Here is a 14,729-nt window from a genome sequence, read left to right as displayed (position 1 = left end):
CGATGCCATCTTGGATGGCAACAACGGTCCCCACTCCACTACTACAACCACGTCTCGCTTCAATTACGCTCGATCAAGCTCGGCCCCGGACACTCCAGACGACGACGACAACGGTGCTAATAAACGGCCACGAGACACCATGCCTAGTCGACTCCGGGAGCACGGAGAGCTTTATCCACCCCGACACGGTAAGACGCTGTTCCTTGACCACCTATCCCAGCGCACAAAAGATTTGCCTAGCTGCAGGATCCCACTCCGTACAGATCCAAGGTTTCTGCATAGTTACCCTAACGGTGCAGGGGAGGGAGTTCAAAAACTAGGTTCGCTCTCGACGCTTCCAGGTCGAGAGCGACGCCTCCGACGTAGCTCTAGCGGCCACCCTTAACCAAGCGGGCAGACCCGTAGCCTTTTTCTCTCGAACCCTCCACGCTTCAGAAATCCGCCACTCCTCAGTGGAAAAGGAAGCCCAAGCCATAGTGGAAGCTGTGCGACATTGGAGGCATTACCTGGCCGGCAGGAGATTCACTCTCCTCACGGACCAACGGTCGGTAGCCTTCATGTTCGATAATGCACAGCGGGGCAAAATCAAAAACGACAAGATCTTAAGGTGGAGGATCGAGCTCTCCACCTTCAACTACGAGATTTTGTATCGTCCCGGAAAGCTGGACGAGCCGTCTGATGCCCTATCCCGCGGCACATGTGCCAACGCACAAATTAACCGCCTCCAAACCCTCCACGAGGACCTCTGCCACCCGGGGGTCACTCGGTTTTTCCACTTTATCAAGTCCCGCAATCTCCCATACTCTTTAGAGGAGGTCCGTACAGTCACAAGGGACTGCCACATCTGCGCGGAATGCAAACCGCATTTTTTCAGGCCGGATGGTGCGCACCTGATTCAGGCTTCCTGCCCCTTTGAACGCCTCGATTTCAAAGGGCCCCTCCCCTCCACCGACCGCAACACATACTTTCTTAATGTGGTGGACGAATACTCCCGCTTCCCATTCGCCATTCCCTGCTCTGACATGACCGCGGCCACAGTCATTAAAGCCCTGAACACCATCTTCACGCTGTTCGGTTACCCCGCATACGTCCACAGCGACAGGGGGTCCTCTTTCATGAGTGACGAGCTGCGCCAGTTCCTGCTCAGCAAGGGCATAGCCTCAAGCAGGACGACCAGCTACAACCCCCGGGGGAACGGGCAAGTAGAGAGGGAGAACGGCACGGTCTGGAAGACCGTCCTACTGGCCCTACGGTCCAGGGACCTCCCAGTTTCACGGTGGCAGGAGGTCCTCCCGGACGCTCTCCACTCCATCCGGTCGTTATTATGTACGAGCACTAATCAAACGCCTCATGAGCATCTCCTTGTCTTCCCTAGGAGGTCCTCCTCTGGAACGTCGCTGCCGACCTGGCTGGTGGCCCCAGGACCCATCTTGCTCCGAAAGCATGTGCGGGCACACAAGGCGGACCCGTTGGTCGAAAGGGTTCACCTCCTCCACGCGAACCCGCAGTACGCTTACGTGGAGTACCCCGACGGCCGACAGGACACGGTCTCCCTGCGGGATCTGGCGCCCGCCGGCAACACACACACCCCCCCGACACCATTCACCCAACCCCCCCCCCTTTCCTGCCACCGCCGCACCCCGCGACCGCCCCCTTCCCAGGAGGATCGGTTCCCCTCCCCTCAGGCCCGACCAAGAATAAAGCCCAAGCTGAAACCGTAAGGCTCCCGGAGACGACAACACCGGTACAAGCACCACCACCACCACCGGGGCCGAGGCGATCGACACGGACGACCAGACCGCCCAACCGACTCGTGGCGTCGATCTAAATCAATATATGGACTTTTCACAAGAACATTTTGCTTTTCTCCCGATACCTTCTGTAAATAGTTGAAACAGGACAAAATTGTACATACTGTATTGCCATGTGAATGTTTTCCTCCCAGGACCAGCCCTGTAAACCCTTACCACCATGCGAAGCATCACCCCGCCGGGTTCATTTTTGACAAGGGGTGAATGTGGTAGTGTGTATTAGGGGTCATGTGGGACTGGAAGCCCTAATGTCATTGGCTGACAGATCCCAGGTCCTGGTTGGCCGTTGACCTCTAGCTCCGCCCTGAAGGCGGAGTATAAGAAGCCGGAGTCCTCCCCCGCAGGCCATTCTACTATCGAGCTGCGGGGGAACAGACACGCTTAATAAAGCCTCATCGACTTCACTCTATTCGTCAAACGGAGTCTTTGTGCGATACACAGTGTTAACCCGGATCCCTGGCATTGTGAGACAGCAGTGTTAACCCGGGTCCCTGGCACTGTGAGGCAGCAGTGTTAACCCAGGTCCCTGGCGCTGTGAGACAGCAGTGTTAACCCGGGTCCCTGGCACTTCGATGCAGCAGTGTTAACCCGCGTCCATGGCACTGTGAGGCAGCAGTGTTAACCCGGGTCCCTGGCACAGTGACGCAGCAGTGCTACACCGGGACCCTGGCGCTGTCAGGCAGCAGCGTTAACCCGGGTCCCTGGCACTGTGAGACAGCAGTGTTAACCCGGGTCCCTGGCACTGTGAGACAGCAGTGTTAACCCGGGGGTCTCTGGCACTTCGATGCAGCAGTGTTAACCCGCGTCCATGGCACTGTGAGGCAGCAGTGTTAACCCGGGTCCCTGGCACTTCGATGCAGCAGTGTTAACCCGGGTCCCTGGCACTGTGAGACAGCAGTGTTAACCCGGGTCCCTGGCACAGTGACGCAGCAGTGCTACACCGGGACCCTGGCGCTGTCAGGCAGCAGCGTTAACCCGGGTCCCTGGCACTGTGAGACAGCAGTGTTAACCCGGGTCCCTGGCACTGTGAGACAGCAGTGTTAACCCGGGGGTCTCTGGCACTTCGATGCAGCAGTGTTAACCCGCGTCCATGGCACTGTGAGGCAGCAGTGTTAACCCGGGTCCCTGGCACTTCGATGCAGCAGTGTTAACCCGGGTCCCTGGCACTGTGAGACAGCAGTGTTAACCCGGTTCCCTGGCACTGTGAGGCAGCAGTGTTATCCCGGGTCCCTGGCACTGTGAGACAGCAGTGTTAACCCGGGTTCCTGGCACTGTGAGACAGCAGTGTTAACCCGCATCCCTGACGCTGTGAGACAGCAGTGTTAACCCGGGTCCCTGGCACTGTGAGGCAGCAGTGTTATCCCGGGTCCCTGGCACTGTGAGACAGCAGTGTTAACCCGGGGCCCTGGCACTGTGAGACAGCAGTGTTAACCCGGATCCCTGACGCTGTGAGACAGCAGTGTTAACCCGGGTCCCTGACGCTGTGAGACAGCAGTGTTAACCCGGGTCCCTGGCACTGTGAGACAGCAGTGTTAACCCGGATCCCTGACGCTGTGAGACAGCAGTGTTAACCCGGGTCCCTGGCACTGTGAGACAGCAATGTTAACCCAGGTGCCTGGCAGTTTGACACAGCAGTGTTAGCACGGGTCTCTGGCACTGTGAGGCAGCAGTGTTAACCCGGGTCCCTGGCACTGTGAGACAGCAGTGTTAACCCGGGTCCCTGGCGCTGTGAGACAGCAGTGCTATCACGGGTCTCTGGCACTGTGAGATAGCCATGTTAACCCGGGTCCCTGGCGCTGTGAGACAGCAGTGTTAACCCGGGTCCCTGGCACTGTGAGATAGCAGTGTTAACTCGTGTCCCTGGCACTGAGACAGCAGTGCTAACCCGGGTCCCTGACACTGTGAGACAGCAGTGCTCACCTGGGTCCCTGGCACTGTGAGACAGCAGTGTTAACCCGGGTCCATTGCACTGTGAGACAGCAGTGTTAACCCGGGTCCCTGGCGCTGTGAGACAGCAGTGTTAACCCGCGTCCCTGGCGCTGTGAGACAGCAGTGCTAACCCGGGTCTCTGGCACTGTGAGACAGCAGTGTTAACCCGAGTCCCTGGCACTGTGAGACAGCAGTGTTAATCCATGTCCCTGGCACTGTGAGACAGCAGTGTTAACCCAGGTCCCTGGCGCTGTGAGACAGCAGTGTTAACCCAGGTCCCTGGCACTGTGAAACAGCAGTGTTAATCCATGTCCCTGGCACTGTGAGACAGCAGTGTTAACCCGGATCCCTGGCACTGTGAGACAGCAGTGTTAATCCGGGTCCCTGGCACTGTGAGACAGCAGTGTTAACCCGGGTCCCTGGCGCTGTGAGACAGCAGTGTTAACCCGGGTCCCTGTCGCTGTGAGACAGCAGTGTTAACCCGGGTCCCTGGCGCTGCGAGCAGCAGTGTTAACCCGGATCCCTGGCACTGTGAGACAGCAGTGTTAACCCGGGTCCCTGGCACTGTGAGACAGCTGTGCTAACCCGGGTCCCTGGCACTGTGAGGCAGCAGTGTTAACCCCGTTCCCTGGCACTGTGAGACAGCAGTGTTAACCCGGGAGCCTGGCACTGAGAGACAGCAGTGTTAACTCGGGTCCCTGGCACTGTGAGACAGCAGTGTTAACCCCGGTCCCTGGCGCTATGAGACAGCAGTGCTAACCCGGTTCCCTGGCACTGTGAGACAGCAGTGCTAATCCAGGTCCCTGGCACTGTGATGCAGCAGTGTTAACCTTGGTCCCTGGCACTGTGAGACAGCAGTGTTAACCCTGGTCCCTGGCACTGTGAGACAGCAGTGTTAACCTTGGTCCCTGGCACTGTGAGACAGCAGTGTTAACATTGGTCTCTGGCGCTGTGAGACAGCAGTGCTAACCTGGGTCCCGGGCGCTGTGAGACAGCAGTGTTTACCCGGGTCCCTGGCACTGTGAGACAGCAGTGTTAACCCGGGACCCTGGCACTGTGAGACAGCAGTGTTAACCCGGGTCCCTGGCACTGTGAAACAGCAGTGTTCACCCGGGTCCCTGGCACTGTGAGACAGCAGTGTTAACCCGGGTCCCTGGCACTGAGACAGCAGTGTTAACCCGGGTCCCTGGCACTGTGAGACAGCAGTGTTACCCCGGGTCCCTGGCACTGTGAGACAGCAGTGTTAACCCGGGTCCCTGGCAGTGTGAGACAGCAGTGTTAACCCGGGTCCCTGGCAGTGTGAGACAGCAGTGTTAACCCAGGTCCCTGGCACTGTGAGACAGCAGTGTTAACCCGGGTCCCTGGCACTGTGAGACAGCAGTGTTAACCCGGGTCCCTGGCACTGTGAGATAGCAGTGTTAACCCGGGTCCCTGGTACTCTGAGACAGCAGTGTTAACCCGGGTCCCTGCGCTGAGAGGCAGCAGTGCTAACCAGGACCCTGGCGCTGTGAGACAGCAGTGTTAACCCAGGTCACTGGCACTGTGAGGCAGCAGTGTTAACCTAGGTCACTGGCACTGTGAGACAGCGATGTTAACCCGGGTCCCTGGCAATGTGAGACAGCAGTTTCAACCCAGGTCCCTGGCGATGTGAGGCATTAGTGCTAACCCGGGTCCGAGGCACTGTGAGGCAGCAGTGCTTACCCGGGTCCCTGGCGCTGTGAGACAGCAGTGCTAACCCGGGTCCCTGGCGCTGTGAGACAGCAGTGCTAACTCGGGTCCCTGGCGCTGTGAGACAGCAGTGCTAACCCGGATCCCTGGCGCTGTGAGTCAGCAGTGTTTTACCGGGTCCCTGGCACTGTGATACAGCAGTGTTAACCCGGGTCCCTGGCACTGTGAGACAGCAGTGTTAACCCGGGTCCCTGGCGCTGTGAGACAGCAGTGTTTTACCAGGTCCCTGGCACTGTGATACAGCAGTGTTAACCCGGGTCCCTGGCACTGTGAGACAGCAGTGTTAACCCGGCTCCCTGGCACTGTTAGGCAGCAGTGTTACCCCGGGTCCCTGGCACTGTTAGGCAGCAGTGCTAACACGGGTCCCTGTCACTGTGAGACAGCAGTGTTAATCCGGGTCCCTGGCACTGTGAGACAGCAGTGCTAACCCGGGACCCTGGCACTGTGAGACTGCAGTGTTAACCCGGGTCCCTGGCACTGTGAGACTGCAGTGCTAAACCGGGTCCCTAGCAAAATGGAGAGCGGTGACTAGTGGTGTTCCACAGGGATCCGTGCTCGGATCACTGTTATTTGTGATATACATAAATGATCTGGACGAAGGTATAGGTGGTTTGATTCGCAAGTTTGCAGATGATACTAAGATTGCTGGAGTTGCGGATAGCGAGGAGGACTGTCAGAGAATACAGCAAAATATAAATAGATTGGAGAGTTGGGCAGAGAAATGGCAGATGGAGTTCAATCCAGCCAAATGCGAGGTGATGCATTTTGGAAGATCTAATTCAAGAGCGGACTGTACGGTCAATGGAAGAGTCCTGGGGAAAATTGATGTACAGAGAGATCTGGGAGTTCAGGTCCATTGTACCCTGAAGGTGGCAACGCAGGTCGATAGAGTTGTCAAGAAGGCATACAGCATGCTTGACTTCATCGGACAGGGTATTGAGTACAAGAGTCGGCAGGTCATGTTACAGTTGTACAGGACTTTAGTTAGGCCACATTTGGAATACTGCGTGCAGTTCTGGTCGCCACATTATCAGAAGGATGTGGATGCTTTAGAGAGGGTGCAGAGGAGGTTCACCAGGATGTTGCCTGGTATAGAGGGTGCTAGCTATGAAGAAAGGTTGAGTAGACTAGGATTGTTTTCGTTGGAAAGACGGAGGTTGAGGGGGGACCTGATTGAGGTCTACAAAATTATGAGAGGTATGGACAGAGTGGATAGCAACAAGCTTTTTCCAAGAGTGGGGGTGTCAATTACAAGGGGTCACCATTTCAAGGTGAGGGGGAAAGTTTAAGGGAGATGTGTGGAAAGTTTTTTACGCAGAGGGTGGTGGGGGCCTGGAACGCTTTGCCAGCGGAGGTGGTATAGGCGGGCGCAATAGCATCATTTAAGATGCATCTAGACAGATACATGAACGGGCGGGGAACAGAGGGACGTAGACCCTTGGAAAATAGGTGGCAGGTTTAGATAAAGGATCTGGGTCGGCGCAAGCTGGGAGGGCCGAAGCTGTGATTTTCTATTTTATTTGTTCTTTGTCTTGGCCTTGTTTTATCGTGATGTCTTAACTTGTCTCACTTTCTGTCCCAGTGTTTACAAGCCCAGTGCTCCCCTTAACTCTGAACTTTGGACTGCTGTGCCCAGCACAGCGTGAGGATTGCACATCCCGGCCGGCGCAGTCTCTATTCTTCATCAGTTAACACAGCACCGATTTACTGGAACAAGTCAGAAACATCAACCCCAATCACACTCCACTACAGCACTTCCATAAGAGAGGTCAGGAGCCAAAGTTTAACAGCCTCAACAGGAGGCTTGTACTGAGGGTGGACAGTCGAAGAGAGAGAGATTGTTCTCACTGAATCTTATACTGAAGGTGAAGTTTGGAACAGAGTGGATGTTACAGTCAGGGTGGAGAGTCCAACAGACAGATTGTTAAATATGACAGTGTTAAACCGGGAATGTCTAACAGAGAGCGGGACAGAAATAACCGCGTCTTATGAAGGTAGCGTTATCCCAGCCGGTAAAACATTCCAGAAGGCCCTCCATTAAAACTGTAGCTTACCTACAGACCTTGCAGGACTGCTACCATCCCAGGGATAGCTCAACCTCCATAACTGCTGGGCCCCTACTCCACAGGAATCGGTGAGAGGAGGGGGGTCAGGAAGATGTTGGCACAGTGCTTGCAGGTCAGCCCAGACTCGGTTTGGTGTTGAACAGGCAGGCAGCTTTCCACCTTGGTCTGGGTGCTGGAATCCCCGGCCCTGTGTCTACAGACTGTGCTCGATCCCATTCAGCTTTCCAACAGAGCGGATGAGAGGAATTTCCCCCCCCCCCCCCCCGCCCCCCCCCCCCCCCCCCCCCCAGTACAGTACAGACCGACTGACAGGCAACACTGCCAAATGATCAAGGTTCAAAGGTGGCATGTTGGCAGCACGCACACAGTCAAACATGTCCACTTATCAGTTTGAACCGAGTGGCACGGCTGCCTTCACACAGCACTGGGTAAATGATTGACTCCCGGCCCGGGAGTGACAGTTTCTTCAGTTTCCAGCAAAACCCACTCATCGCCCAGCGCTGACTTCAAAGCAGAAACTCTCAATCTCTTTCTGTCTCTCACTGTGACCCAGAACTCGGGCGTCGGGGCAGGGAGCACTCTGACCACGCAGAGAGGGAGGATCATAGGTGAAGCACATAATGCAGGCCGACACTCCCAGTGCAGCGCTGAGGGAGAGCTGCACTGCCCCCCGCCCCTGCTCCCCAACGAACATCAAAAAGTAGCAAAGTAAGGCAGACGCTGGAAATTGGAAATAAAAACAGAAAACGTTGGAAATACACAGACCGTGGTTCTCCCCAAAGGGAACAAAGTCCCATCGCCAGCCCCTATAGCTGCCTGTTTCCCAGCGCTCCCAGCGTATGAGGGGGGCCTGAATGGGGAGCGCACGGCCGAGGCCGCACATAGCCCCACATAGCGGGCAGCTCTGCTCGCCGGAGCTCCCCAGTGTAGCGAGAGATCGAGACACCATTTTTACATGGCACCCCGATCTCTGAGACCCCAAAGCAATCCCCAACCTCCCCTCAGCCCAAATGCACTATGTGAGATCCCCCCGCCCCCCCCCCCCAACACGCACGGAGTGCTTCCCAGCGTGATCACACGGGTACAGAAAATGCCAGCTTGGCACCATGGCAAGGATCTCAACGAGAATATCATGAGGGAACACTATCCCATCCCAAAACGAGAGGAAATCACCAGTGAGATGGCAAATGCTCGCATCTTCACCAAGTTAGATGTATCGCAAGGTTTCCTGCAAATTCAATTGGAAGATTCGAGCAGAAGTCTCTGCACCTTCAATTCACCTTTTGGCAGATTCTGCTGTAACAGAATGCCTTTCGGAATAATCTCTGCATCTGAAATATTCCATCGCATCATGGAACAGATGACTGAGGGTATAGACGGCGTTCGTGTCTACGTGGATGACATCATCATATGGTCAACACCAGGAGAATATGCCTTGAGACTGAGACAGGTTTTCAGCGCATACATGAGTGTGGCCGTAAGTTGAATCAATACAAATGTAGCTTTGGCGCTTCTACACTCAAGTTCCCAGGTGACCAAATTTCTGAAGAAGGCGTGCGCCCCGATACTGACAAAACCACAGGCATTCAAGGAACGCAGGTCCCGGAGGACAAAAACGCAGTTCTTCGTTTTCTTGGCGTTGTCAACTTGCTGGGCAAATATCTCCCTCATCTGTCCAACCGAGTAACAGCTGTGAGAAACCTGATTAAGAAATCAACCTCGTTTGAATGGACGAAGGATCATCAACAAGGGGCTTAACTTGAAATCACAACTCACCACTGCACCGATTTTGCCATTCTTCGATCCAAGCAGGGAGACAAAAATTTTGACTGATGCAAGTCAGGATGGAATAGGAGAAGTGTTGTTGCAGAAAGATAATAGCTCGTCCTGGGTTCCTGTTGCATATGAATCGAGAGCGGTGACATCAACAGAATGTCGTTATGCTCAAATAGAAAAAGAATGTCTGGCTCTCCTGACCGGCATATTAAAGTTCCATGACTCCGTCTATGGATTACCCACTTTCACTGTGGAGACCGACCACAAACTATTGGTGCATATTATTCAGAAGGATCTCAACGACACGACTCCAAAGAATTTGAATGAAACTCCGACGATATGATTTCGACCTCATCTACACACCTGGAAAAGATCTGATCGTAGCAGATGCGCTACCACGCTTCGCAGAGTGAACCACTGGAATTCGTTCAACACATTGAATCTCAGGTACAGCTGTGTGCAGACAATATTCCAGCATCGGATGAAAGAATCAACTTAATTCGAGAGGAGACTAAAAAGGATGCATTGGTACAACGTGTCATTCACCACATCAATAACGGGTGGCCAAAAGGGCAATGTCCTCAGTTTCGCAATGTTCAAGCAGATTTGACGGTGATAAATAGTCTATTTCTGAGACTCGACAGGATAGTCATTCCACTGCGGCTCAGGCCCATGATACTAAGTCAGATTCATGAGGGACATTGCGGGATTGAAAAGTGTAAGCGAATGGCTGGACAAGCTATCTACTGGTCAGGCAGAAACCGGGACATCACTGACATGGTTTTGGGATGTGAGACGTCTCAAAAGTTCCAGCTTGCACAGTGCAAGGAGGCTCTACAGCAAGACGAGTTGGAAACCTCTCCTTGGGCCAAAGTAGGCATTAACCTATTTCATTCCAATGGTTGTGACTACGTGCTCATTATCGACTATTACTCGAACTATGCAGAGGTATTGAAGCTACCTAATCTGACCTCCTAGTCTGTGATAAAAGCAAGCACAGAAACCTTTTCCCGACATGGAATACCAACCACTGTCATGCCAGACAATGGACCTTGTTTCGACAGCAATGACTGGGCAGAGTTTGCAAGACTCTACAATTTTAAACACATCACGTTGAGTCCACATTACCCACAGTTGAACAGAAAGTAAAAAAAGGAGTACGTATCGTAAAACAACTCATTAATAAAGCTCTGGATTCTGCGTCACGCATCCATCTTGCGCTGCTATCCTACCGAGCAACTCCTTTATCAACAGGCCTGTCACCGGCACAGATGCTAATGAATAGGGATCTGAGAACAACGTTACCTGCATTGCAGCTTCCAAATCCTAATCATCTTCCAATGATACACAGAATACAACAACTACGTGATCGTCCAAGATTATATTATGACATGCATGCTACCACTCTGGACTCATTATCTCCAGATGACACCGTGAGGATCAACATACCTGATGGGGGTTGGTCTGCTCCTGCCAGAATCATAAGACAAGCAGCTCCCAGGACATACATAATCAAGACATCTGAAGGTAACATCCTATGTAGAAATCGTAGAGCACTAAAGAAAATACAACCACAGAAAATGTTTCCAGACCTGCAACTCAACGAAACTATCTTTCAAGGTACGCAACCAACAATCAAAGTACCACTGACATGCAAAGACCTGCCAAGACATCAGCATCACCACCTCATCCACTAAGAAGATCAATAGGATGATGAAATAAACCTAACAGACCGAACTTGTAAATACTTAACAGTCAATTTGTCTAATAGTTACTCATTTTGCTCTGTAAAAAGTTATACATATCATGTTTTTGGTTTTAATATTGTTCTACATTTTTCCTTTGTTAAAACAAGAAAGAAATGTAAAAAAAAAAGGGGGGATGTAATGATATGTAAACATGTTTAAAACTAAAGGGTTCATTCTAACTTCTAGCTGGAACATTACCACTAGAGGGCACCACTAGATCCCATTATAAATATCAACTCCCAGAGGATCTTGGTCTCTTTCAACCCAGGAGTAACTAGACAGCAGTAGTGTATGATAGATAGATCGCAGCATAGTTAGCACGTGTAGTTTTGAATCAGTTAATACATTAGTATTTAATTACTTGATTACTAGTGATAGTTCTGTAGAGTGTCGAACTCAAATATAATTGATCATTACTTAATAAATTAGTTTGCTTTAAGTTGAAGACTCGTGGTTTCTTCAGGATCAGACCGTCTGGATATACAGCAACTAGTAACGATACATATTTCTGAACCCAGTAATATAACAAGCTCTACACCCTCTCTCAGCCTGAAAACTGAATGATGTTATCAATGAGCATATTAAGATCTGTTAAACTAAAATTCACCGACAGCAGATGAGGAATGTAATCATTACTGATATTGCACGGCTTCTGGTAATTGACTTCAGGAAGCAAAGTACTGTCCACACCCCTGTCAGCATCAACGGGGCCGAGGTGGAGATGGTTAGCAGTTTCAAATTCTGAGGTCTGCACATCACCAAAACTCTGTCCTGGTCCACCCATGTCAGCGCTACGACCAGGAAAGCACAACAGCGCCTTCAGTTCCTCTGTCTACACCTCCCGCTGCCTGGGGAAAGCAAGCATCATAATCAAAGACCCCTCCCACCCGGCTTACTCACTCTTCCAACTTCTTCCATCGGGCAGGAGATAGAGAAGTCTGAGAACACGCACGAACAGACTCAAAAACAGCTTCTTCCCCACTGTCACCAGACTCCTAAATGACCCTCTTGTGGACGGAACTGACATCTTCACCCATCTTCTCTACTGAGCAGTACTACACTCCGTGTGCTTCACCCGATGTCTGTGTCTATGTATTTACATTGTGTATTCATCACATGTCCTATGTTTGCCATGTACAGAACGTTCTGTCTGGACTGTACACAGAACAATACTTTTCACTGTAAAACGGTACACGTGACAATAAATCAAATTCAATTCATTTCCACCCATCTCTCTCTGTGGCCTTCGCTATCTGTCAGACATTCACACTTTAAATAATCATTATTAGTGTCACAAGTAGGCTTACATTAACACTGTAATGAAGTTACTGTGAAAAGCCCCTAGTCGCCACATTCCGACGCCAGTTCGGGTACACGGAGGGAGAATTCAGAATGTCCAATTCACCTAACAGCACGTCTTTCGGGACTTGTGGGAGGAAACCGGGGCACCCGGAGGAAACCCACGCAGACACGGGGAGAAGGTGCAGACTCGGCACAGACAGTGACACAAGTGGGAAGGTTAAACAATAGCTTGAGGTAGGCAAGAATCTGCAAGCTGGGTCTTGGAAGGATATATTTTTCTCATAGCAGGGTACCAAAGACATCTCTATTAACCAGGTATTCCTGGGTCTGCTAACTGCATTCAAAAGTGGATTCTGACCTGAGGTGGGCTTTGCTTGAGTGAGGGTAAGAGATAGTCGTTTTGATTTATTGTTTCATTGTATTGTTAAGCATTGTTTAATAGGTAATTGTAAGCTGTTTTTTCTTGTATGAGGGTGAAGATATTTAAATCATGTGTTAATAATAAGCTTAGTTTTAATATACCCTGGCTGTGCATGGAATGACACCTGGCGTGAAGTATCCTTTCCTCACAGTCTTACAAATGAAATTAAATATTGGGGTTTCTGTCCAGTATCCGAGTCATTGTTAGGGTCTTGTCTGGGAATGTATTAACACAGATAAACACATACCCATCCTCATACAAGCGCATACACACATTTACAGATATACACTCACAGCATCGAACCGAGACCCACTCCCCCGCCCAATCTAACGGAAAACTCCTGTTCTCTGTGAGTCCACTTGCCTGAGGTTATGCCGTGGCAGACGGGGACCACCCTGCATTGTGTTTCTGGGGAATTGGGTAGTGGAAAGGGAGCAAAGCGGGAGTGATGCTGCCAAGCTGGGAGCACATTCCTGCTCCTCCCACTTCCACTAGAGAGGAAATTAAAAAGGGAAGAGATTTTCCCACCATATCCTCCAGTGGTCCCTTTAAGAAGTCGTGCATCAGTCAGTCAGATTTCCGCAGAGACTGATTGTGGTGACCCACTGTATTAGGAGATGTGAGGTAGGACCTGCACTCCAGGGTCGCCGGTAGCTCCTGCCGGCTGGCTCCGCCCAGGGAGAACTGTATAAATATGCATGACCTCCAGTGCCCTGCCATTTCGCCAGCTGCAGCAGGAGGCCACGCATCTGACTGTAATAAAGCCACAGTTGTCCCCAACTTTAGTCTTTGTGCAATTGATCGTGCATCAATTTATTACAGTCAGATTTTCCACAGAATGGATATCCGAATCAAACCCGATTGCCTGCAGCTGGATCCTCACTCGCCCGACGCCAGGAAAGACTTTACTCGCTGGCTGGCATGTTTCGAGGCCTACATCAACGCGGCGGACCCCGCGCCAACGGAGGCTCAGAAGATAAACGTCCTGTACTCCAGACTGAGCTCCAGCGTGTTCCCATTGATCCAAGACGCCACGAATTACACAAAAGCAATGGAACTCCTTAAGGAACACTGCGCTCAGAAGGCGAACACGCTCTTCGCCAGGCATGTACTCGCCACCCGCTCGCAACTACCTGGTGAGACCATCGAAGACTTTTGGCGGGCCCTAATCCCACTCAACCGGGACTGTGACTGTCAGGCCGTTACGGCCGCCGAACACGCGAACCTCCTCATGCGCGATGCCTTCGTGACGGGGATTGCGTCGGACCGCATCCGAGAACGATTACTGGAAGGGGCCACGCTCGAACTCGCGGAGACGAAAACCTTGGCGCTCTCCATGACGGTCGCGTCTCGTAACGTACAATCGTACCTCTCCCGCCGCGCTGCCCACCCTTCTACTCCTTCCTACCCCCCTGGACCCCGCCGATGACCTCCTCAGCCGGGGTCCTGCCTTCCCAATACGCCTGCGCCGCACGCCGATCCGCGCACCTCGGGGGCCCCCGCTGCTACTTCTGCGGTCAGCAGAAGCACCCCCGCCAACACTGCCCGGCCCGCACTGCCGGCTGTAAAGCCAGCAGTAAAAAGGGCCACTTCGTGGCTGTGTGCCAGGCCCGCACAGTCGCTGCGATCGTGCCCGCTATCGCCCCCTCCCCCACGCCAGACGCACAATGGGAACCGCCATCTTGGCCCGACCCAGTAATGTGCGCACCATGGGTGCCGCCATCTTGTTCCCCACAGGGTCTCCGGACATCCCGACATCGGAACCGCACACGCTCGCCACCCGAAGCATCCGACGGCTACCCGCAGCTCACTTTCATGACGCTGGACCAATCTCGCCCGCACAACATGGCCACCGCGTTGATGACGGTTAAAATCAACGACCACGCGACCTCGTGCCTGCTGGACTCCGGGAGCACCGAAAGCTCTGTTCACCCAGATACGGTAAGGC

At 52.6% G+C, this 14,729-nt stretch overlaps 1 protein-coding gene across 4 annotated transcripts in view; it reads right to left on the bottom strand.

Moving 5' to 3' along the window:
- The window catches only part of esr2a (estrogen receptor 2a), a 745,646-nt gene that overhangs the window by 517,147 nt on the left and 213,770 nt on the right, over positions 1-14,729 (bottom strand). Inside the window, exon 1 of one of the 4 annotated variants that reach the window (XM_072494265.1) lies at positions 7,523-7,772. The exons of 2 other annotated variants lie outside the window; for them this stretch is intronic. The gene's annotated coding sequence lies outside the window, so the exon portion shown is untranslated. Of the gene's footprint in view, positions 1-7,522; positions 7,773-14,729 lie in introns of those variants that run through there. One more of the 4 variants, XM_072494271.1, reaches the window with a different exon arrangement.

This window comes from Scyliorhinus torazame, chromosome 2 (genome assembly GCF_047496885.1).
Source record: "Scyliorhinus torazame isolate Kashiwa2021f chromosome 2, sScyTor2.1, whole genome shotgun sequence".
Taxonomy (NCBI): Eukaryota; Metazoa; Chordata; class Chondrichthyes; order Carcharhiniformes; family Scyliorhinidae; genus Scyliorhinus; species Scyliorhinus torazame.
Note: the sequence above shows the minus strand (reverse complement) of the source record. Positions and strands in the feature narration are given on the sequence as shown.